This window comes from Pan troglodytes, chromosome 1 (genome assembly GCF_028858775.2).
Source record: "Pan troglodytes isolate AG18354 chromosome 1, NHGRI_mPanTro3-v2.0_pri, whole genome shotgun sequence".
In the NCBI taxonomy this organism is placed as follows: domain Eukaryota; kingdom Metazoa; phylum Chordata; class Mammalia; order Primates; family Hominidae; genus Pan; species Pan troglodytes.
In genome coordinates this window covers 200,717,345-200,740,715 of record NC_072398.2, presented here as the reverse complement: position 1 = coordinate 200,740,715, position 23,371 = coordinate 200,717,345, and the positions used below count along the sequence as shown (strand labels likewise).

Below are 23,371 nucleotides of genomic sequence, written 5' to 3'. Positions count from 1 at the left end.
AAAAAAAGATACATAAAAAAGGTTAAGCAGCAAACTAAGTATGTGGTAGCTTGAATTTTCTCAAATGAAACCCTTTCTTCCTGTAGTATATTCGTTTGATGGGACTTTGAACTAGATGTAATGCCACATCCATACAGAAGACAGATCACATCACGTGTTTTCTTTTGGAGAGAAACTGACAGCCACTTTAGGTTTTCAAAAATACAGCTTTTAAGCCGTGGAAGTAATTCTAAAAAGAAAACAAACAAACAAAAAGCAGCCTCAGGGCAAATTAGCCTCCAGCTGCGGAAATCCAGGTTGCTGCCTGTTAGCTTTTGATCTTGGAGAGAGTATCTGGCAAGCAAAGCAAGCAAAGTTGAAGGAGACCCCAGGGAGCTGCGAGACAGAGGCTGCAGAGACCCCAGGGGTGCTGGGCTGGGACTCCTGGGTGGCTGTGCCACAACCAGCGGGGCACCTTGAGCCCATTGTCTCGCTCTGTGCCTCAGTTTCTCCAGTGTTTAGAACAATGGGGTTGGACTCACCATTCTCTGAAATTCCTTCCAGGTTTACATTTTTAAATCAGTCAAAGTTCAAGGACAATAATGAGGGGCAGTGCAGGGAAATGGAATCCTGGTGAGTTGAGGATTATGTAATTTAAGGAAAAAAGTGAGGAAATACACCATCCTGTCTTTCCCACGGTGACAATGACTCACTCCCACATAAATGGAAAGATCAGAGTTTGCTAAACATCTTCCCACCCATTGTCTCCGTTAATCCTCCCCATAATTCTAGGAGGTGGATCTTTTCACTCAATTCATCACTGTGGAACCTGAGACTCAGAGAGGTGAGGGACCTGTCCGAGGTCACCCAGGATGGGAACTGCAGGTCTCCTGGCTCCAGAAGACATGTTCTCTCCCTACTCCAGATGCCTAAGTGCTGAGTCCTTGAAATACAAAATGAGGGACGTGAGGCTGCTCTGCCCCTTTCTGAAAAGGCCCCCAAGGCTGAGGCTGAGAGGAACTGCAATGTGGGCTTGCAGAGAGCTGGCATTGCTCTCCCAGGGCCGTCGCAGAAAGCTGCTTGGGCCTGAGACCACAATGAGACACCTCACTCTTTTTTCTGGGTCTAGGCAGGGACTCTCTGGGAGATGAGGTCTTCAAGGCCAACACCTGTGCGGCTGGCTGCTGGGAGAATCACCATCCACAACCCCTCTAACCCTGGGATCAGGGACCCCAAGAGAGGGGCACGTTTGCCTGTAGAAGGTGGACCCCAGCCCACATGCTGGGGAGGAACACGGACATGCACCACCTCAGGGTCACCTTTGGAGTTTGCCTCTTCCAGACCCACTCACATTGACCCACTGTAGCCTGATCCCAGTGTTCTGAGCTGAGTGTCTTCCACACAGTGGGTGCACACGGGAGCTGAGGCAGCTCGGCAAGGCAGCAAAGATCATCTTGTCTGTTTTTGGAGCCCAAAACCAATCTCAAAATAAAATATTTCATCAACAATTGATGACCAAACCCTTCCTTTGACACATCACCATTTCTTGCTTATACCCTGTGCAGGGTGGGGAGGTGCAGTGAGATGGAAACCATGAGAAAAGGGAGTCAGCTTGCTGTGGCCCCAGGCGAGATTCGTGGAGGCGAGAATCACCCTGGGTCTTCTGCTCCCACCCCAGGCCCTTTCCAGCCAATCTCTATTTCTAACTGCCATATGTCTTCTCAACTCAAACTCAACATGTCCAAAACTCTACCTGTTCAAAACAGCTCATCATCCTTCCATTCCAGCCCGCCCCTTGCCTGTATCCCCAGCCACCAAGATTGACACCACAGCCTTCTCAGTCACCTGGGCTTGGAAGTTCAGCATCCCCATAAAATTCAGTTCCATTTACAAGTCACTTACTAGGTGCCATAGCCATTGCTAATCTCCCAAATGTCCTCTAAGATGTGCCTTCTTGCCCACATTTTACAGTTATGGCAGACGCTATTGATGTCCCAGCCACAGCCCTGGCCCCACCCTATTAGTCCAGGCCTGACTTCTAAGGATCAGCTCCTGCAATTCATTACCTGAAGGCTTTCTAAGCTCACTCTGACCTCCTATGGGGCAGGTCAGAAGGGCCAGGGAATTAACACTCCTGGCAATAGCCTTCAATCAGGGACCAGCAGGAACTGGGGTGTTAATGCCCGTGTTCCCTTGATCTTCAGGCAGGATCACTCTGAGACATGTGTTCTGTGTCCCAGACTTTTCTCAGCAGAATTAAGCCCTGAATACCCACAGGATGGGAAGACAGCCAGGCCAGACCAGGCCCAGAAGACATCATCCAGAGTGGCCTGAGGATGTGTCACCAGGACAAAAAGACAAGATCAAGGCCGGAAGGCACTAACGGCAGGACCAGGGGGAAGGGAGACCTGCACCAAAGCCCTGGAGAGGGGCAACATCTTGGAAGGAGGACTGAGGAGCTGGGCCAGAGGGACCGGAGACAGATCAAGTTCGACGCAAGGTCATGGGGAGTATGGGTAGCTCAGGGGCAAGTCCGTGGGCAAAGGTGAATCCCACACAGTGGAATAATCATTCTGGAAAGCCGTTAGTATCTACTAAAGCTGAACTTCTGCATGGACTTTACCCAGCAGCTCTGCCCCTAGGTAAATGCCCCACAAGAATGCCTTCACCTGCTCATAGAAAGAATGTTCATCATGAGATTGTCCATGTTTCCATCTAGGGTAAATAAATAATTGTATTTTCATAGCGGAGAACACTACCAACCAATAAGAATAAATAATGTACAACTTAATGCAACAGCATGGATAAGTCTCAGGATCATAGAGCTGCTCAAAGGGACTGCATATGTAGGAACACAGACGGTGTGAGTCCACTTGTTCAAAGTTCTAGAACAAGGCCGGGCACGGTGGCTCACGCCTGTAATCCCAGCAATTTGGGAGGCTGGCATGGCGGATCACTTGAGGTCAGGAGTTCAAGAACAGCCTGGCCAATGTGGTGAATCCCCATCTCCACTAAAAATACAAAAAAATTAGCCGGGCGTGGTGGCACTCACCTGTAATCCCAGCTAGTCGGGAGGCTGAAGCAGGAGAATCGCTTGGACCCATGAGGCAGAGGTCACAGTGAGCTGAAATCGCACCACTGCACTCCAGCCTGGGCAGTAGAGCCAGACTCCATCTCAAACAACAACAACAACGTTCTAGAACAGGCACAGGAAGTCTATACTGTTAGAAGTCAGCAGTGGTTACCCATAGAGGGTAGTGACCAAGGGAGAAGGCCCGGGGGGGTTCTGAGGTACTGGAATGGCTGTTTGCAGAATTGTGACCTGTGTGCTTTTCTTCTTATACAGTATGTTACACTACTATAAAACCTTACTTAAAAGGTCCTAGGGCTTTTGTTACCAAAGGCCCAGAATGTGCAGGATGGACACGTATGGAATCACATTGGAACAGACACACCCAATCCACGCTATTACCAGCAATCTACATACAACTGAATGTTGTATGAATGAATGAACAAGTGTGTAAACTCATAAACAAGAAACATAAATGATGAATGAATGCATGAAAGAGATAGTGAATGAATGAGTACATCTGGTAGTGAGTGAATGAATGAACTCATGAAATCAGAGATGACAAAATGCATTGCTGGTGAGTACTGAGTGCACAATGACAACAGAAGGAAGAATGAATGAATGAAAGGACAAATGATGGAAGGAGGAGTGGAGGAAACAGAGCGAAGGAAAGAAGAAATTAACATGAATACATGTGGTCAATGGATGCAGGAAATAATAAGAAAGAAATAAACAAAAGCTATTTGAAGAGGTGAATCATAAGAGCCCGTAAGTGAACAAGTGAGTGGATGTTTGGACGCAGATGGAAAAGCATGCGGGTGCCCCGACAGACAGGAGGGGAAGGCAAGTCGAAGGGCAGCAAAGCCCCCAAAGTCCAAAGAAAGTGTCTCTACCCAGACATGCAGGCCAAGACCCTGGCGACTCGGCGCAGAAGTTCCCAAGGAGCCTTCATGTCGGCTGTAAAGGAACATTATTTAACAAACACCCGTGGAAGCTGCGGAGGATGCTACTCAACAGGATTAACTCCAGTTCTGCGGAAACAGCTAAAGAGAATTGACTGCATTGTTTTCCCAATTAGGCCAAAGATAATTACCTATTATGTGGCAACCCCCTGGCATTATTTTAATAATCACTATTTAAATAGCACATTTTTACTGTCTCCTTGCAAATTACCCTCCGGGAGGTATAATTAATGTCCGTGTGGGAAGCTTGGCCATGTGGCCTGGGAATGAGGATGGGTTGAAGCTGTGGCTGCGATCGCCCTGTGGGATCCGGAGGCCGGGTGATGCTGAGGCCGGAGCTCAGGTCTGGGGACTCAGAAAACCTGGGTCCAGGACATCAGACAAGTCTCTCCCCATCTGGGCCTTGGTCACCTTCTCTGTAAAACTAGGATGGTTCCTAAATTCCCAAACTCACTAGGACATTAGGAGACCTCACTCTAGGCCTGAAACAGGGTCAGCATTAGACACACACACACACACACACAGTCCCCATCATGTCCTCACCACAAGGGCACATGTCTCACTGTGAGAGGGGTCTTCTCTTGATGTGTTTCCCCAGACTGAGTGTGGGGACTGATTCTCGCTCCTCAGTGCATCTCGGCAGCAGCACCGGGCCTGGCACATAGTAGGTGCTCCATAAGCACTGGCCCAGGGAATGAATGAATGATCTTAGTGTATAGTGCATGTTTTAGGAGCTACCCCGAGTCCCTTTCAGAACAACTGTAGTTTGATAAACAGGTGCCTCTCACCGCATGTCTTCATGTCACTTGTCACTTCTCCAGCCATCCCTTGCTCCCTTGACTCCCCCGGTATCCACCTATCTCGACCCCTCCTGCCGTGTGCTGCCTGTAACACCGGGTGGGCCTGGGAAGCATGGAAACAAGCAGGGGGCTTGGGAACAAAGTGAGAATCGACGGCTCTGAATGGGGCCATGGGGTCTGCGCTGAGTGAAAGCCCAGGAAGAGACAACGCATCTCCGGGTCTCCACACCGACCCTGATGCCACCGACATTGACAAGAGGTCAGCCGGTGGATCTCACCCTGCAGGGCTGATGGGTGGAGTCTTGCCTGGAGGGGCTGGGGAGGATCCAGGTCCGTTGACAAGGACTCGATGCTGCCCTGCTGTCCCTCGTGTGGACTGAACGCTGTGATTCGGGTCTGCATCTGTGATTCTGGGATTTCTTCCTGCTCCTAGATGTCTGTTTTCCTAAATAATCCATCCCATTCAACTATCTTCTTGCTCTAAGGTAGTGGAAACCGCGCCTACCTGGGTCCCACCTGCAGAGGATGAACAGGCCCTCGTCCCTCACCTGTGTCTGACCCTTCTGATGCTTCGCTTCTCTGCCCTGCGCCCACTTCTTCCAGCTTGGGTGACAGTCACACCTCCCCAGTCAGGCCTGATGGGATTGGCCCAGGCAGGGGTGCAAGAGAGGGAGGAGGCCAGTCTAAGAGGGAGGCAGGCGCCCACCACAAGGGGCCTGGATTTCCATGGCGAGGAGCATGGACTTCATCCCATGAGCAGCGAGGACAGGCAGAGAGAGCACAATGGTCAGCTCTGCGGCTAAACTTAGCAGATTCCATGTCCAGGACCCAGGAACCTGGAGGTGGCCCTGGTGGGTCCAGGGAATCATGTGACCATGAGTTACCTTGGGGTCTATCACCTGTAGCACTCCCAGTGGTTCCAGGGCCAACATGTCTCCCCACCTTGGCTGATGGCGTTGGGCGCAGAGATGCAGTGACTGCCCCAGCCAGTCATCTGCACAGGTTCTGTCCAGCAGGGTCATTCTGACTTGGATTCCCCAAAACCCTCTGCTCTCCCGTAGCAAAGTACAGCCTCAGGGGCCACCCCAGCATGTCCCCCAGGAACTAGATCAAGGGAACTCCGCTCACCTTCATGAACAGCCAAGGACACCCCAGGCCACCTGTGAGTGGGGGAGCCACAGGTGACCCGACTCCTCCTGTTTGCCATGTTCTTCAAATTATCCTTGATCATCACAAATTGCCCCTAAAGATATAGGAAGAAGTTATTTGTTTAAAAAAAGAAAGAGACAGAAATAGGCAGAGGTAGCTCCTATAAAATCAGATCAAGTTTCCTTCTACACAATTAAACACAGGTGTTTAAAATGCTCTTTCCCACAAAGCACTGGCCCCTGTTAGAGGGGATTATTTGATAATGAAGGGACTGGAGGTTTCTGGAAATGTAAAGAGCAGAAGAACCAGGGGCTTCAGAGCTACACAGACCTGGATTTGAGTCTCAGTCAAGCCACATCCTTGGGCAGGTTCACTTCACCTCCCAAACCTCCGTTCCTCATTTCTGACGTGATAGATGACATTGCTCTCAGAGGCTTGTAGGGTGTGTTTAAGTTAGGGTTTCCCAGCCTCAGCATTTTTGACATTTGGGGCCAGGTCATTCCTTTTGGGCAGGCTGCCCCACATGTGGCAGGATACACGTCCTCTGCCCACTAGATGCCAGCAGCACCGTCCCCCCAACCCCTTCCCCAGTTGCCGCAGCCAAAAATGTCTTCAGACATTGCTAAATTTTCCCTAAGGGGAAAATCAACTCCGGTTGAGAACTACCACTTTAAATGCAGAAATGTGAGTTAAAAGGTGCAGTTTCTGGGATATTTCAAACATTCAAACAGTGGTGGTTGTTACTGAGACTAAGTGAAAGGTACAGCAGAGGCTGCTGGGAGAGATGCTTCTCGCCTTTTTGTCCCTTTGGAAATTTCCTGATGGACTGCTTGAGCCACCTAGATAATCTCTTATTCTGATAAACTGAAGCTTGGCTGCAGAAAGCATTGCCATCAAAAGAGGGAAAGAAAAAAGACACTCACACCGTGATGTCCATAAAATTCATTTCCTATCCAAGACCCTGGGAGCAGGGGGGTGAAGGCAGCTGCTTACCATGCCTGTGGCCTCTGCACCAAGAACTGGACGGGCAGTGTCTCACTGTGTCCCCACAACAGCTGCAAAGGGGCGTCATTCTCCCACTGTACACATGAGGAAACTGAGACCCAGAGTGGTGATGTCACTTCAATGACAGATTTTTACTGAGCACTTACTGCCTGGGACCCAGCAGTGACTAAGACAAAGTCCCTGCCCTCATGGAGCTGGCGTTGTGCTAGGGAGATGCAGATCATAAGAGATGAGGACATAAAATATGTCAGACAGCAGTAAGTGCTAAGGACACAAAGCTGGAAGTCAGGGGCCTCGTTTGTCCTGATGAAAAGCTTGCTCCTGTCCTGACACTATGAAGCCAGCACATCCGGTCCTTCTCAGAGCTGCTTTCTGCTGGGGAGGCTCCCGGCATGAAGAACATTGTGTGGGAATAATGGATGCATGAAGTAGGACCCAAGGACCCTTCATTTATTCATTCATTCATTCATTCATTCCCAGGGCCCAGCCCTGGGTATAAATCAGTGAAACCAGACAGACAAGCCCCTTCCCACAGCTCACACTCCAGCCGGGGCATGAAGCCTACAAGTCAGTACAGATCAGCAAGGTGACACCAGCTCGTCGCTTCCCTAAGCCTCAGGCTCCTTGCCTGTGCAACAGAGGTGAGAGCAGTGAACACCAGCCAGCATGGGTCATGATAATAGCAGGAGCCACCGCTCATTGACTGGACGCCCTGTGCTGGGAACACTGCCGACGGCTCGCACACCTCATCTCTGCCCAGCCTCGTGACTGCCCTGTGCACCACAAGACACAGATGAGGAAACTGAGGCCCAGAGAGGTGACTTCAACTGGTCAAGGTCATAGGGTCAACAGGTGGCTTCAGGATCAGAAGACTCCAGCTGTTTCCAGGCTCAGCCATTCCCCAGCTGCGTGACCTCGGCAAGCCTCTCACCTAGAAGCCTCGGTTTCCTCATCAGCAAAATCTTCAGCAAAGTGAAGATGACAGTGGCCCTGCCTCATGGGGCTGTTGGGAGGGTTATGTGAGATGGCATATGGGATGCACTTAGGGCTGTAGCTGGTGCAGACTCACATAGTAATAGTGCTAGCAACCCGCCCTTGTGTGGTGCCTGCTGAATTCGATCCTCATGATAGCTCTTAAATGGAACGTGCTATTATAACCCTTTAACAAAACGTGCTATTCTCTCCAGTTTACCGATGAGGAAATCAGGGTCAGAGAGGTGATGTCATTAATTAAGTCATTTGCCCAGTGACACACAGATGTGAAAGGCAGAGTTCGGGATGCTACCTTCTTATTTTGTGCTGTCAATGGCAAGGATTTTTGTGTTGACTTTTGCTTTTATTCTTTGTGTGTGTGTGTGTTTCTGCTTGGCTCACTTCCTGACACCCATGCATATTGATCAGGTTTTGTTTATTCTCTTTTCCCTCTACTGGCTTGGAAATTACATTCTATTCTCTTCTTTAATTGATCAGCTTAAAAATCATAATAAGCACACTTGACTAACACAGTCTAAAGTAAATCAATATCTCTCTCCTCCCTCGGAACCACGCAGTCTTTAGAATGCATTAACTCTGATCTCTCTCTCCACCTCAAAGCTATGCAACCCCGACCCGTGCTTCCATCTTCCACTATATACCCACATTCGTTGGGATTATTATTGCTGTTGCTGCTGTGTTTATGTCCTATGGTCAGCCCCAAATTGACCCATTCTTTCCTTCACTACTGCTGGTTTGATTCCTTCCTTGTTTCTTCAGGCAACATCTTTCCACCTGAGTGATTTTTTTTTATTAGTTCTCTTAACAAGGGCCTCTGAGTGTGTCTTTGCCTGAAAATGTCTTTCCTCCTCACTCAGCTTGGCATGATAATTTATCTGGGTCTAGAATTCTACTTTGCTTATTTCATGTGACACTAAAAATATGATTCCCTGGCTTTCTGTCTCATGTTGCTGTGAGAAGCTGCTGCCTGCTCCTCCTTCCTTGGTAAGTAATCTGTCTTCTCTCTGGCAGCTTTTAAGGAACCTTCTCTTTTCTTGGTGTTCTAAATTTTCACTACAGTGCTTGCTCCATCGTAGTTTTAATTTGGTGCATCCTGCTCAGGATTCATAGAGATGATTAAAAGGGAAGAGTCACTGGTCCATGGGCTGGAGGAAGGAAGTTTGCCAAAAAATATCAGCATGCTGTTGATATTAATACCAATTAATGAGCATTACAGCTAACAGAAGTGACTTGAAGGGTTTACTATGTGTCAAGCACTATTATAAGTGATTTGGATATATCAACTTATTTTATCCGCTCCCCCCACCCCGTTTTTTTTTTTTTTTTTTGAGACAGAGTCTTGTTCTGTCACCCAGGCTGGAGTGCAGTGGCACAATCTTGGCTCACTGCAATCTTCACCTCCCAGGTTCAAGCGATTCTCCTGCCTCAGCCTCCTCAGTAGCTAGGATTACAGCACATGCCACCACGTCCAGCTAGTAGAGACGGAGTTTCGCCATGTTGGCCAGGCTAGTCTTGAACTCCTGACCTCAGGTGATCCACCTGCCTCAGCCTCCCAAAGTGCTGGGATTAAAGGCATAAGCCACCGTGTCCAATCTTATTTTATCCTTAAACTGGAGAGTACTAGTGTTTTCACCATTTTACAGGTGACAAAACTGAAGCACAGAACAGAGAGTTCCCTAGAGGAAGGGAACTGCCGATGGGGTGGAGGTGGCACGGACTAAGGAGTTGGGCAGGTCAGAGTTCAGATGTGTGTTTGGTCCCTCATCGTCTGTGTGGCCATAAACGAGTGACTCCAACTTTCTGAGCCTCAGTTTCCTCCTCTGTAAATTGAGGGAGAGAGGGATGGGATCTGATCCTAACAGGACCTGGGTGTGGCTGAAGAGACAGGATGCCCATCTCCATCCCTGGAGCTGGAGTCAGTGCCATGTCCCTGTGATGGTGCCGGGCACATCCTGGGATGGGGTCGCCTGGAGAAGGAGGAGGGCTTCCTAGTGAGAGAGGGCTTGGCTGGGCCGCCTCTGGGAGTCTCTGGGGCACAGCGAGACCAGGGACCAGTCCCAGTGTCACTTCTGGGGCCCATGCTCCACCTGGCAGGGAGCAGCGGACACTCAATGCCAACACAGAACCTCTGTCTGCAGAGGAGACCAGACCTCCCAACGCAAAGGTCTCCTCGATTACTTTTTAATGAAACCATGCTGCGTCCAAGCTGAAATTATATTGTCAGCAGTTAATTATCACTTGTCAAACAAGAGTGTGCCCGGATTATGGGTTTAATTTCCACCTAGCTTTGCAAAAGCCTCGTTCCCCTCATTTGATGAGGCCTCTAGGAATGTGTCTGAGAGAGACACACACATTCATTGCTGGAAAGAGTATTTTTTTTTAAAATCAGTTTTTTAAATAAACAGATTTCCTTGGTGTCTGAGTCAGGGCTCTTTGCAAGCAACAGAAAAACACTAAGAGTAGTTTAAGGAAAAAGAAAGAAGTATGTGGAGGTTGTCATAGGTTCAGGGATGTTTGGTGGAACCCTGGGCCTGATCAGGGACTGAAACTGGGAAAGTAGAAAGTTTTATTATTATTATTTGAGGCAGGGTTTCACTCCCGTCAGCCAGGTTAGAGTGCAACAGTGCCATCTCTGCTCACTGCAACCTCCATCTCCATGGCTCAAACGATTCTCCTGCCTTAGCCTCCCAGGTAGCTGGGAGTATAGGCGCATGCCGCTGCGCCTGGCTAATTTTTTGTATTTTTATTTTTTTTCTTTTTTGTAGATACAGGATTTCACCATGTTGACCAGGCTGGTCTCGAACTTCTGAGCTCAAGCAATCCTCCTGCCTCAGCCTCCCAAAGAGCTAGGATTACAGGCGTGAGCCACCACGCCTGGCCTGGGAAAGTAAGTTTCTCGAAGTGAGTGTGGTCAAGGAGAAGAAGGCATCCATCCATGCCACTCCCCTGCCAGGTGGTCAGAGCCACCAGGTGGAGGGCAGTGACTTGTGAGAGGGGAAACCTGGGAGAGGGGAGGTGGCCTGGGCAGAGTTGGGTGCCTTCACTTGGGGGGCCTGAGAGTCATGCAGGAGGAGGTCTTGGGAGGCAGCTGGGTGGCTCAGTGTGGAGCTGGACAAGAGTCCCTTGCAAAGACAAAATGTTGACCAATCAAGCCCAGGCCTCACTCCTCCAATCAAATGAACATGGGGGTGCCATTTCTGGCTTGCGCAAAGGGAAAGCCACAGCGTCCTAATCTCCCTGTGCACCTGCAGGGAGGCTTTCTTGGTTGTACCCTGGTGGCAGTGGCTGCATCCCAGGCTATGGAGACAAAGGTCAGGGAGTCCCTGATGATGAGGAGGAGGCAGTGGAGGCAGTGGATGGTGATGAGGAGCCACCAGGGGAGGGGAGGCTCAGGGGGCGCTGGGCTGTCAGGGCATTCCCTGCATTCCTGGGGCCTGTGTCAGCCCAGCATGAACCCAGCTTGGAGCTCAGGAAGCAGAGGAAGGCGGCGTGCTAAATAAAGCCTCCTGGAGATGCCAGCTCCCCATCAAATTGCAAGATTCCCAGCACTGGCAATGGTGTGGAGGGGAGATGAGGCTCCCCGGCCTCATCTTGCCCTTCCTGGAACACTCTGGAGCAGCCACACACCTCCACAAGGGCAGGGCCAGGTGGGAATCCCAAGCCAACCCTCATTAGCTGGGGGCAGCTGGGCACGGCAACGAGCCAGGCCAGGCCAAGCCTGTGAGCTCAGGTGAAACACAGGGGTGTCCCTAGAACCAGCTTCCTTGGGCTGCCTTGAGAAATAATGAGACGGTCCCTTGTTTAGGACAGCATCTTACCCGTAGGACATCGTCAGGGCTGAAGTCACTTGCTTTCTCAGCAAATAGGCATTGGGCATTTACTGTGGGCATTCGCTATCCTAGGCAGTGGGAGAAAGCTCAGAACCAAACAAAGCCCCTGTGTGGGGAGCTCAGGTCTAGAAGGAGACAGACAGGGAGCATCAGATGGGGGCTGCAGGGTGCGTAAGAGCTTCGGAGGGAAAGGAAGCAGGAGAGGGGCAGGTGATGGGTCACACTTGTAAATAGTTGGTTACGGAGATGCCAGCTCCCCACCAAAGTAGCAAGATTCCTAGCACTGTCAATGGTGTGGGGAGAAGGTTAGGGAGGGCTCTCAGAGCAGGTGACACTGGGACAAGAACCTGAGGAGGAAAGTGAGGGAGTGGGTAGACATGGGAGAGGTTCCAGCTAAGGAAAGCACAGGGACGGAGGCTGGAGGCAGGAACTGTGAGGACCACGGGTCCAGGAAGGAGCGGAGGGGGCTATAGGGGAGCAGAAGGAGAGGGTGAGATGGGCCAAGTGGGGGTGAAGCTGGGGACTGTTGGGCCGGGGCCACTGTCAGCTTGGATGTACCCAGTGAGGCAGGAGCCTGGGGTGTCCAGAGCAGAGCAGAGAGGGCTCCGCCTTGAGTCTCACGGGGTCACAGGGGCTGCTGTGCGGGGAGTGAGTAGAGCCAGGGACCCATCAGGAGGCTACTGCACCAGTCCAAGCATGATGACCTTGGGATCTGGGTGGGAGCCTGGAGAGGGAGAGAAGATTGGACCTGGATTTACATTAAGATCAAGCTAATGGGACTTCAGGGTTATTCGCTCTGTAAATATTAGGCATCATTAGTTTTTAAAACTTTGTAATATTCCACTCATCATCTCCTTATAGCAGGCTATTTTAAACTTTGTTGTTTCCAAGAGATTTGTTTGTTATTGCACCATGTTCTAACCTATCTAGACAGTCACACCCATTTGAAAGCAGTTATGAAAATATGTACTTGTATATGAATAGAAAAAGAAATGAAGAAAGGTATTAATATGTAAAAACTACTATCTCCGGAAGGCAAGCTACCAGATGAATTATATACTCTCTCGTATAAACGCCTGCCCTTGCCAAATGCTTCACAGTAAGGATGCATGGTTATGTTAAGGGGAAAGATCAATGTCATTAACACCTGGGCCCTGGCCGAGGCCATCCTCATCCCAGGCTGCATTTTTCTCTCCTTCTTCTCAGGCTCCTGGTCCACTTAGCACCTGTCCCCCGCAATTATCCTTTTATTACTGATCGTTTTGTTCTCTGTCTGCCCTGCATAATTTAGCACAGTTATATACTGCCTTGTTGCCAAATGTTTAATTTAATGTCTCTTGGCCTCAATTTCTTCATCTCAAAGTGCAGTAGTGGCAAAAAGGGAGAACTTTAGAGGCTGCTCAACACCAATGCTCCTTCAAATCCTGGAAGAATTGAAGCTAGCACTGTCTTGGCACTTACTGTGTGCCAGGCACAGTGCTAAGCACTTTTCATGCATTAGTTTACTTATGATTTCAACAACTCCATGAAGGAGACCCTGTTGTCTTTCACCCCTCTCCTCTATTTTAAAGATGAAGATACCAAAGTTCAGAGATGTTTAGGAATTTTCCAAGATCTCACAGCTCAGAAGTGACAGAGCCAGACTTTAAACCCAGGCAAACTGCTTCCGGGTCCCTGCTCTTCCTGCTCCGGTGAGCCTCAAGTCTTTACTATGCCCGGACCCTGTGCCAGGGGCTTGATATATAAAGACAAGATAGGGTGTTTGCCTACAAGTAGAATAATAATAATAATAAGTGTAGCAATGCCAGTTAACATACATTGAGAGCTCTCTTTCCTGGAGTCCCCACAGCATCCTACGCAGCAGAGACTCCCAATCTCCATGTGAAGGATGAGGATCCGAGGAACAGAGACACTGTGTTTTGCTCAGAGTCCCACCCACAAGTATGCACTAAAATGTCACTTGAGCCCAGGAATCTGCCTCCAGCTGATGTACCCTCGTCACATCCTCGCAATAGCTCTAGGTGGTCAATAGTGTGTGTCCATTTATAGAGGGAAAAACCGATGGGGCTCACAGAGGTTCAGCCACTGCCCAAGTCACATGTCGAGTGAGGGCTGGAGGCTGAATGTGAACCCAAGTTAGTGGGGCCTGGGTCTCATTTTCTTCTAACTATTCCAATGGTGAGGGACCCAGAGGGGCCAGGGCCCTCCAGTTGCTGGAGGAGCTGCCCACCTGGACAGCCATGGGGCCAGAGAACCACGGTCCTGACACAACTGAACCGCAAGACTAAGAATCCTCACTGAGCTTGCTACTTGTGTTGCCACATTTACTTCTAGCCCCTACGCAATAAGGTAGATGCTACTACTATCCTCAGCTAACATATGAGGGGACTGAGCTCAGAGGGCTTAAGTGAGCTTCCCGAGCTCTAACAGCAGGTAAGTGGAAGAGCCAGGGCTGGAAACCTGTGTAGGCCAAAGCCTATGGTTTAACCAGGAGGCTATACTGCCTTCCTCCCCTGTGCCCAGGGCTTGGAGACCATTAACCGGAACCGAGTCACCAGGGTGACTGGTGGCAGTCTCTTTAGCAAGTGTTTGTCCTAAATCCGGTAGGAATTTGTCACCTAGCATGATTGTTTTAATTCCCAGGAAGACTGGGCAGGCCAGCGATGGGTCAGGTCTTCATGGGACCCACAGCAGTGACAGCTGAGCCCCTCCCCCGCAGCAGGTCTGGGTTGTGGGTTGTGTGTCCCCCTTGGTGCCCAAGTTCTCATTATGGTGCTGGTGAGGAGTCTCAAGCAGTTATTAAACTCTGGTGTGCCTACCAGTGTATAATTGTGGACATGGGTTTTGCATATTTTGATAAATATACAAATGTGAAATGTGTTATCCATCACTAGCATATGCTTATGTTCCATGTTAAACGTATCTAATGTGTATTTCCCCAAAGAATGAAAGTTGCCAATTCACGACCAAGACACAGTGACACTATTGATTACACAGAATATGTTTATTCATCAACTTGGAGGAGGGCAGCCAGGATGGTGACCAATATCCCCACATCACAGGCAGGTCTGCGGCCCTGGAGCTCCAGGAGCAACAGACAACAGGGTTGGGACAGTGACTGGCCCAGCCACTGGCCTGGACCCAGGGTGGGAAGGGGTCATCTGGGCACCTGCCTGTGCCAGCTCCACCCAGGGCCCTGCAGTGGGTCAGAGCACAGCAGCTGGAATCTGAGCACCCTGGAGCCCCACCTGCCCTCACTCCACCTGGGTTCCCCTTCCTGAGCCTCAGTTTCCTCTGATGTAAAATGAGGATGAAAAGGGCTCTTTCCTCAGGTAGCTGTGAGGATTAGGTGAGCAAGTGCAAGTACAGGGTGCCCAGCACGCATAGGAAGTGCTCGCACCTATGAACTGATATTCCTGCTATTGTCACCCCCAGGACTGTGACAGAGAGGGCACCACGGGCCACTTTACAGATGGGCCTCATCCCCGCAATAGCTGACAGGTGTTAACACCCCCACGAGCCTGGGCACCTGCACACACGACCCAGGTCACCTGCATGACCTCCCTATGCAGCAGGTGCTGTCATGGTCCCCACTCCACAGGGGAGGAGGTCAAGTGCTTCCCAGATCACACAGCCCACAGGGGCGGAGGCTCAGAGCTGGGTTTTCCTTCCCTACCCCAGACGCCACACTGCCGGGGACACTGTCAGCAAACACCAACAAGAAGGTGGCGGACACATGGGGCTGCCCCCCAGTAGACCTGCCCCTCCTCCTTCACTCACAGAACCCTGTGTTTGTTCTGCAGTCACAGGCTCAGGCCTGGGGGCCCCTCCAGCCCTGGAGTAAAGCCAAGCCAGATACCCCATCCCCCTTCTCCAGAGATTGTTTTATGGGTGAGCGTGTGGCCCAGACTTGGCCACCAAGATATGAGGGGAAATCTGTTGGTGGAGGGAGTGCTTCTGGGAAATATTTTTTTCTGCCTCACCCTGCAAACTTCTTCTCGACTTGAAGGCTGTAGTGTGAGACATGATGTTTGGAACTGCAGCAGTCATCTTGCAACCATGAGGCAACAAGCTAAGGAAAAAAAGCCCACATAGCCAAGGATGGTAAAGATGGAAGAGGGAAAGTGCTTGGGTCTTTGTCAACATCCCTGCGCATCTGACTAAGCTGCAACCACTTCTCTCCAGATGTGTGGCGATGCCAGAGCATTCTACTTTCTCATCGCTTGAGCACTGTTGTTAGGTTGTCTGTTACATGTTGCCCAATGCATCCTAACTGAGGGAAGTGCCTGCTATGTGCCAAGCACACATCTGCCTCATAGGATCATAGCCATTTGTCCACACTTCATCTTCCCTTTTAGACTCTGGAATCCTAAAGGTGGAGATTATGTCTGGGTCACATTCCAGTCATCACATGGGGATGGGACAGTGTCCCATAGTGAAACCCAGTCACCATGACTTTGACAATATGAAGGAAGGAAGGAAGGAAGGAAAGAGCAATTAACAAATAAATGATCATGGTGAATGTGGAAATGCTTTGTACCCTGTAAAGTACTGAGCCCAAAGGCAGGCTGAGACTCTGGCCGGGGGACACAGATACGGGATAGAAGGAGGTACAGGCATTAAGGAGCAGAGATCAGAGAAAAAGCGGCAGCTCCTCCCACCCCCACTTCAGCAGGGGTGAGGGCGCTGTCATCCTCCCAGATGCTCCTCCTGCTCACACAGACTTCAGGTCTGGAAAATCCCACCCACCCCTCATGCCTCTTCTCCTTTACTTGTTGACTTTGACAGCAAATCACCTCCCTTCCTTCCCTAAACAGACAGTGAAAGGCAAAGCTTTGTGCTCTGTCATTTTCTCCCTAAAAAATTGTATGAGAAACCAAATGGTTATCATTATGCCGGCTGCAATTTGTTGCGTTATTTTTTAAAGGTGGAGGAGGGGTCGGTACCAGGAGAGAAAGCAGCAGGGAGAAATGGAAAGAAACTCTTTAGGGCAAATGGCTTTAAAATTTCAGCTCCAGGTCTCACAGGGAGACTGGATTAAAGGATCATTTCAAATGAATTTTGCCATCAGAGTGAGAGATCTGTCCTCCCAAGATGCTTTACTTTGACAGTTGGCTTCAAGGGGCTTGACAGATTTTATTTCTCCAGCAGACAAGAGAGATCGAGGTATTAAACAAAACATATTCCACCCTGAGAACTCTGTTACATGCTTAACTTAATGGAAGTGAGATCTTGCCAAAACTGCGAAGTCATTTTCTTCCCCCAGGAAAATTGCTTATGGTCGGGGAGTTGGCAGGTAGTCAGGGGCAGAGGTGTAGGTGGAAGAGTTCCTGCTTGAGCCCTCCTGGGTCTGCCCTCCTGCCCTCCAGGTCACCCTGGGGAAGCCGGCAATGGAGAGTCCTGACAGTCCAGGCTCTACCTGCTCCTTCCCTCCCGGCCTTGGTTTCTCCTCTATCACGGGGGATGGTGCCCTTTCCCGTAGAAGTTGCAATTTCGCCAGATCCAGATTTCCTGTGTCATCACATTGTATCCCTGCAACCACCCTCAAGCACCAGAAAGATTCTAGGGTTGAGCCGGGTGCGGTGGCTCACGCCTGTAATCCCAGAACTTTGGGAAACCAAGGCAGGTGGATCACTTGAGGCCAGGGGTTCGAGACCAGCCTGGCCAAAATGGTGAAACCCCATCTCTACTAAAAATTCAAAAATTAGCTGGGAGTGGTGGTGAGCACTTGTAGTCCCAGCTACTGGGGAGGCTGAGGCAGGAGAATCACTTGAATCCAGAGGGCAGAGGTTGCAGTGAGCCAAGATTGCACCATTGCACTCCAACCTGAGTGACAGAGAAACTTTGTCTCAAAAAATAAAAAATAAAGAATCTGGGGTTGGCCTTAGTCACCCTCCCACTCTGACCCTCAGAGTCCTCCCCTGTAAAAACAACAGACCTGATGAGATGTACCTCCTGGAGGGGCTGTAGGTTCTAGGAACCCACAGGTGAGAGGCCACAGGCAGAAAAGCACACGGGTATGAGGACACAGATGCAGCACACACCGTAGGCCTTCAGCTGTGGCAGTGGTCCCCAGGATGCCAGATGGGCTGGGAGGACAGCAGGGGCTTTGGAGACAATCTGGGAGGAGGTGCTTATGGCAAACAGAGGCATCCAATGAACAGTCATGCTCGTATTGTCATTGTACAGGGTGAAAACGCCACCCCTGAGACAGACACCACAGGTTCAAATCCTGGATCCATTGTAACTGAGTGTCTCAGCCTTGAAATGCATTTTGAACTTATTTTTTCCTGTCCTTCATCTCAGAATGTAGCCTTGTGCTTTAAAACATTTGTTTCTTCCCTACCCACCAGGTACTCCCATGAACAGTGCTCCTTATCTCATTATGTGCTGGCTTAGAAATTCCAGGGGCTAATTTTGAAACAAACCAGGCTTGCAGATCCAGCTATGAAATCAGTTTGCTTAGTGGGCTTACAAACAAGGAGACCACCACCAATAGGCGGAAGTCAAGATGATGCCAACTGGACCTCCAGGTGCTTGACTACTCAAGAAAGCCTTTGGAACAAGACCTGCCGACCTGCACCCTCCTGCACCCCTCCCACCTGTTTCCCGTACCATGTCTCCCTTCTGAAACCATCTCACTCAGCCCAGAAAGTTGGACTGGTCTTTTAAAAGCATGAGTCTGGCCATTCCCCAATTGCTAGCTTCCAATTAATAAAACTGTTTTCCTTTCGCTGCACCTCGTTTCTCATGTTTTCAACCTCTGAATAGGGAGCAGCTGAACTTGAGCTGGTGACACCATCGCTGACTTGCTCTGGGCCATTAGGCAGGTCCTCTTCTCTCCCTGTGCTTCAGCTTCCCCTCCGTAATCCAAGGATGATAATTATAACAGCCTTACAGGCAAGACACAGGTGATACTCACTAAGGGGTAATTAAGATGGTAATGACTATGAAGATGGCAAAGATGACAACAGTCAGGATGATGATGATGATGACACCATGAGTATAATAATGAAAACCAAGACAATGGTGACTATGAAGATGAGGATGACAATGATGGCGAAGACAGCAATGATGATAATTGTGTTAGGCTGTTCTTGAATTGCTATAAATCAATACCTGAGACTGGGTAATTTAGAAGGAAAAGAGATTGAATTGGCTCATGCTTCTGCAGCAGCATAGTGCTGGCATCTGCTCAGCTTCTGGGGAGGCCTCAGGGAACTTACAGTCGTGGCAGATAGTGAAGGGGGAGCAGGCACATCACATGGCCAGAACAGGAGCAAGAGAGAGAGAAGGACCAGATCACACTTTTAAGGGACCAGATCTTGTGAGAACTCACTCACTTTGGGAGGACAGCACCAAGAGGTGCTCTCACCATTTGTGAGAAATCCACCCCCGTGATACAATCACCTCCCACCAGGCCCCACCTCCAGCCTTGGAAATTACATTTCAACATGAGATTTGGGCGGGGACACAGATCCAAACCATATCAATGATGATGAAGATTCTTCCCCCAGAAATGATGATGATGGCAGTCATAACCACACTGATAATGCCTGCCATTGATCAGGCACTGACTGTGCTTTGTCTCAAGCCCACGAAGGCCCAGTTTTATCATTATCCCCTCCTTGTTCCCCCTCCCCAGTGCCCATCATCTCCTATACCTGCACTCCCCCAGCCATTTCTCCACTGTCTGTCTGCGGCCCTTAGCAGACTGCATCCTGTGCTCACATCCAGTAATGCGGCCAGCAGAATGGGGGGCCTCACAACACAAGCTCAGTTGTAATAAGCTCTGTCACCAGCATCAGGGAGAACCAGCAGAGACCAGCCATTCCACTCCGTGCTGGGTAACCCAGGGCAAGTTCCCCTGCCACTCCGAGGCTTCATGCCTCTGCAGTAACAGGGAGAATTCGACCCACTCTGGGGGCATTGTGAGGGGTGAACTGGATAGCCCATGTACCTGGGACACAGTAGCACCTCTAGAAGCAGCCATTTCCCCGACACCTGACCCACTGCACAGGCCCCTGGGGAAGGACCTGGGACCCACCATGATTCAGGATTTGCAGAAATGCCTCTGGGATGTTCCCCAGTGTCAGCTTCCCCCCAGATACCGTCAGACCTTGCTTATTTTCAGAAAGGATAAAAATGCATGTGACAGCTTCATCTCTAAAAAGAATCACATTGCAGTTATTGCCACAGCGACATTCAGGTCAGGTAACCTCTTGCCTATCTGCCAAGGGGGTTGTATGTATGCAGGTGTGTACATACGTGTCTGTGTTTATGTGTGCACATATGTGTGCAGGGCCCACATTCAAGCCCTCAAATGTGACCTTGTGGTGCTGTTACTAAGAGGTTCTTCCCATGGACTCAGGGGCACAGGGAAAGAAGGCAAGACTTTCATCTAACAGCCTCCTCTGTGTGTCCTGGTTCCCATTCACTCTCCCTCACCTGTGGAAAGAATTAGCTTTTTAAAAATAAACCTTGCGATTACCTGATAAATCACACATCACATATTTGTTGACAAAAGTGTTCATTTGTACAACATATTTAGGTAATATCCCAGTATTTGTGATTCTATTTTAACATTTCTTTATTTTCCAATTTTCTGGGAGCAACAAAACAGAGAAGAGGCCTGGGCTGCTCTGAGCTCTGTGGGGCTGGTGCTGGGTGGACACGGCCCATCATGCGGCTGGTGAGCACACGGGTGTGGAGCCTTATACGTGTGCCTGTGGACACATGTGCCTGGGGTTCTGTCTTGCTACCTTCCTGCCCCATGGAAGGAAGAGAGAAAAAAAGAAAGCAGAGAGAGAGGAAGGGAGAGAAGAAGAGGGAGGAGTGGAGTGTTGAAGAAAAATGTATTCAATGATACTTCTTAAAGCACTTGAGGTATACTTAATAAGTACACTTATTATACTTGCTAAAGCATGGAAAGGAAGAATTTATTCAGGGCCATCATGTGTCTTGCCCGTGTTCCAGGCTGAGTGGCCTGGGGGGACAAGCTACTCTGCTAAGGGCCAGGTGGGCAGATACCCCCCTTCATCCCACCCCTGACTGTTCTCACCTAGAGCTCACTTCTTCCCCCCAACCCCTGGCTTCTGTCCCTCAGCACAATGGCCTGTCCAGCCCCACACTGACCCCCAGGCAAGGAGTCTCTCCTTGGCCAGACGATACCAGGCTCTGTCCTCTGTCAGTGGCCTGGTGTGGCCACCCACTCCCTAAGCCCTGCAGGACCTTAGTGGGCAGCACTGCGGGCACTGCTGTGTTCACTGCTCCACGCAAGACTGGCGAAGCTGTGCCAGAACCAGGCTGTGAGCTGTTAACTTGCCAGTTACAAGTGGCCTGGAGCAACAAAACAGACCATTTCCTCTCCACCTGACCCACTTACACAGGCCCCTGGGGTCACCCCTGTACAGGACTGGAGAGTGCCATGATGAGGTGAGGTCCTCAGGAGGCTGCAGTGTGGCACCACCTCCACCGCCCCCCACCCCGCATCTCTCTCCAAACCCACAGCTGGTTTCAGGCCTGGCAAGTCTTATGGGCCTGGGGTTGGAGTCTCCAGATTTCCCAGGAGCTCCCAGAGCAGGACAGTGGAGCCACCGGAACCACTCCCCAGGCAGCCCTCTTTACCACTTAAGCAAAAGCAATGTTGGCTGGTCTCTGAGCCCTGGTGGGGCATTATGCTCCTTTACTCACGTCATCACAGGTTCACACCCCGGGAGGCAGGACTTCTTCACAGGAGGCAACAAGGCTCCTTCCTACCTGGTAGCCAGGTCGCCCAAGGCAAGCCAATACTCAAGCACATTGCAGCTCATTACCCCCACAGGCTTCTCTGTAAATGTTGCCCATGTCCTATATAAATGCTGTCATGCTCATCAAATTCTTAACACTTGGCAGTGACTTTCCAGGGTCCCCTAGTCCTAACCTCTTATTTGCAGGCCAAGAAGCAGAGGCCTGGAGCAGCCCAGACTCACACCACGTGCTGCTGCCCTAGAGGCTCGTCTGCTCAGCCCAGGTGGGGCTCTGTACTCTGTGCTTCGGTGAGCCCCAGCCATGCAGAGGGATCCACGCTCTGGGGTGGCCGCTGTCCAGTAGATCTGCTGGCAGAGGAAGGTGCCAAGGGTCTACGAGGGGGAGACACACAGTTACAGGGGTGAGTTAAGGTGCTGTGAGGTGACAGAGTAACAAAAATAATAAATTATGCCAGCAGCCACTGTTTGCTGAACACTCAATACATTAATTTTCTCAAGAAAATATGGAGCCTTTTGTCCAAGGTCACCTGACCAAGAAGAGAGAGAGTCAGGAATGGAACCAAAGCCACAGTCACTCCAGAGCTTAGGCTCCTAACCACTGGCTGGCATCAGGAGCTGCCAGCCGTATGCTGGCCCATCCCATAGATACTGGCCACATGGAGCCGCTGAACACTTGAAGCATGGCTGGTCTGGATTGAGGTATCCTAGACGTGTGACAGGCATACCAGACTTTCAGACTCAGTCTAGAAAAATATGTAAAATATTTCATTATTTATATTTAATACTGATTTCAGATTGAAATGATATATTGGGTTAAATAAGAGACATTTAAAAGTAAATTTCACTTATTTCTTAACTTTTTAACATTACTACAAAATTTCAACTGACACGTCCTGTTACATTTCTATTTGACAAGGCTAACCTAGGCCACAAGTGCAGGTTGACAGCTGATGCATGCAGGCTGGGGGGAAGAAATGCTCTCGGTCCCTCCCCTCATTGCCTCCAGCCTGGGGCTGCCCTCCAGGGCTGGCAATCACCAGCGCCCTCCTGGCTGACCGCACCCTGCTGTGTGAGGCCCTCACACAAAGGACTCCGCCACACATGTGCCCTCACAGGCACGCCCCTGCCAGGCGGGGCAAGACCCACTGTCCAGTTCACTGCCCACTCCTCAGGGCCTGCCACGGCAGCCACACACAGACAGGCTTCTCTCAAATGCCACTGACAGAGTCGCACCCACCTGCCATCATCAACCCCACTACACAGATGAGGAGACTGAGGCTCAGAGCCTTGAAGTTCATACAACTGCTGAGTGGAGGGGCCGGATTCAGACTCAGTCAGTAACCCTGGGTGCCTGGATTCAGAAGGTGTTGTCAGCACCCGGGGTATTCTCATGGGGCTGACCCAAAGTCTCAGAACCTGACTCACTCAGGTGCAGACTTCAGCATTCAGCATCCCTGAGCCTTAGATTCCCTGAGCCACAGGACCAGAGTAGCCTAGACTCACAATCCCCACAGTCAGAGACTCCAGGAGTCTGAAACCCACAGAAGGAGGGTTTCAGACCCACAGACTGTGAGACACGCAAGCTTCAGCAATCACAGAGGCTGCACTCAGGGCATGTGCTGGCTGCCCCCACAGGGACTCACAGGAGGCCTGCCGGGAGCCCAAGGCACAGCAGGGAAACAAGGGAGAGGGTGAGGGACAGGCGCTGAGCCTGCTGGGGACCAGCCCCATAGGGAGGACTTAGGACCACAGACCTGACCAGTGTGCAGAGGCCTCTGGGGACTTCACTGTCCTGGAAAGAGCTGTGATTCAAGGGAAGGTAAAGGTCAATCAG

The 23,371-nt window shown here is 50.4% G+C and overlaps 1 long non-coding RNA gene across 2 annotated transcripts in view; it reads left to right on the top strand.

Annotated features, from left to right (window-relative positions):
* LOC129143191 (uncharacterized) overlaps nucleotides 1-18,524 on the top strand; it is a 28,218-nt gene extending 9,694 nt beyond the window's left edge. Inside the window, exons 2-4 of one of the 2 annotated variants that reach the window (XR_008546341.1) lie at nucleotides 10,724-10,845; nucleotides 13,360-13,479; nucleotides 18,142-18,518. This is a non-coding gene — a long non-coding RNA (uncharacterized LOC129143191). Of the gene's footprint in view, nucleotides 1-10,723; nucleotides 10,846-13,359; nucleotides 13,480-18,141 lie in introns of both variants that reach the window. The other variant, XR_008546340.2, reaches the window with a different exon arrangement.
* The last annotated feature ends 4,847 nt before the right edge of the window (nucleotides 18,525-23,371 follow it).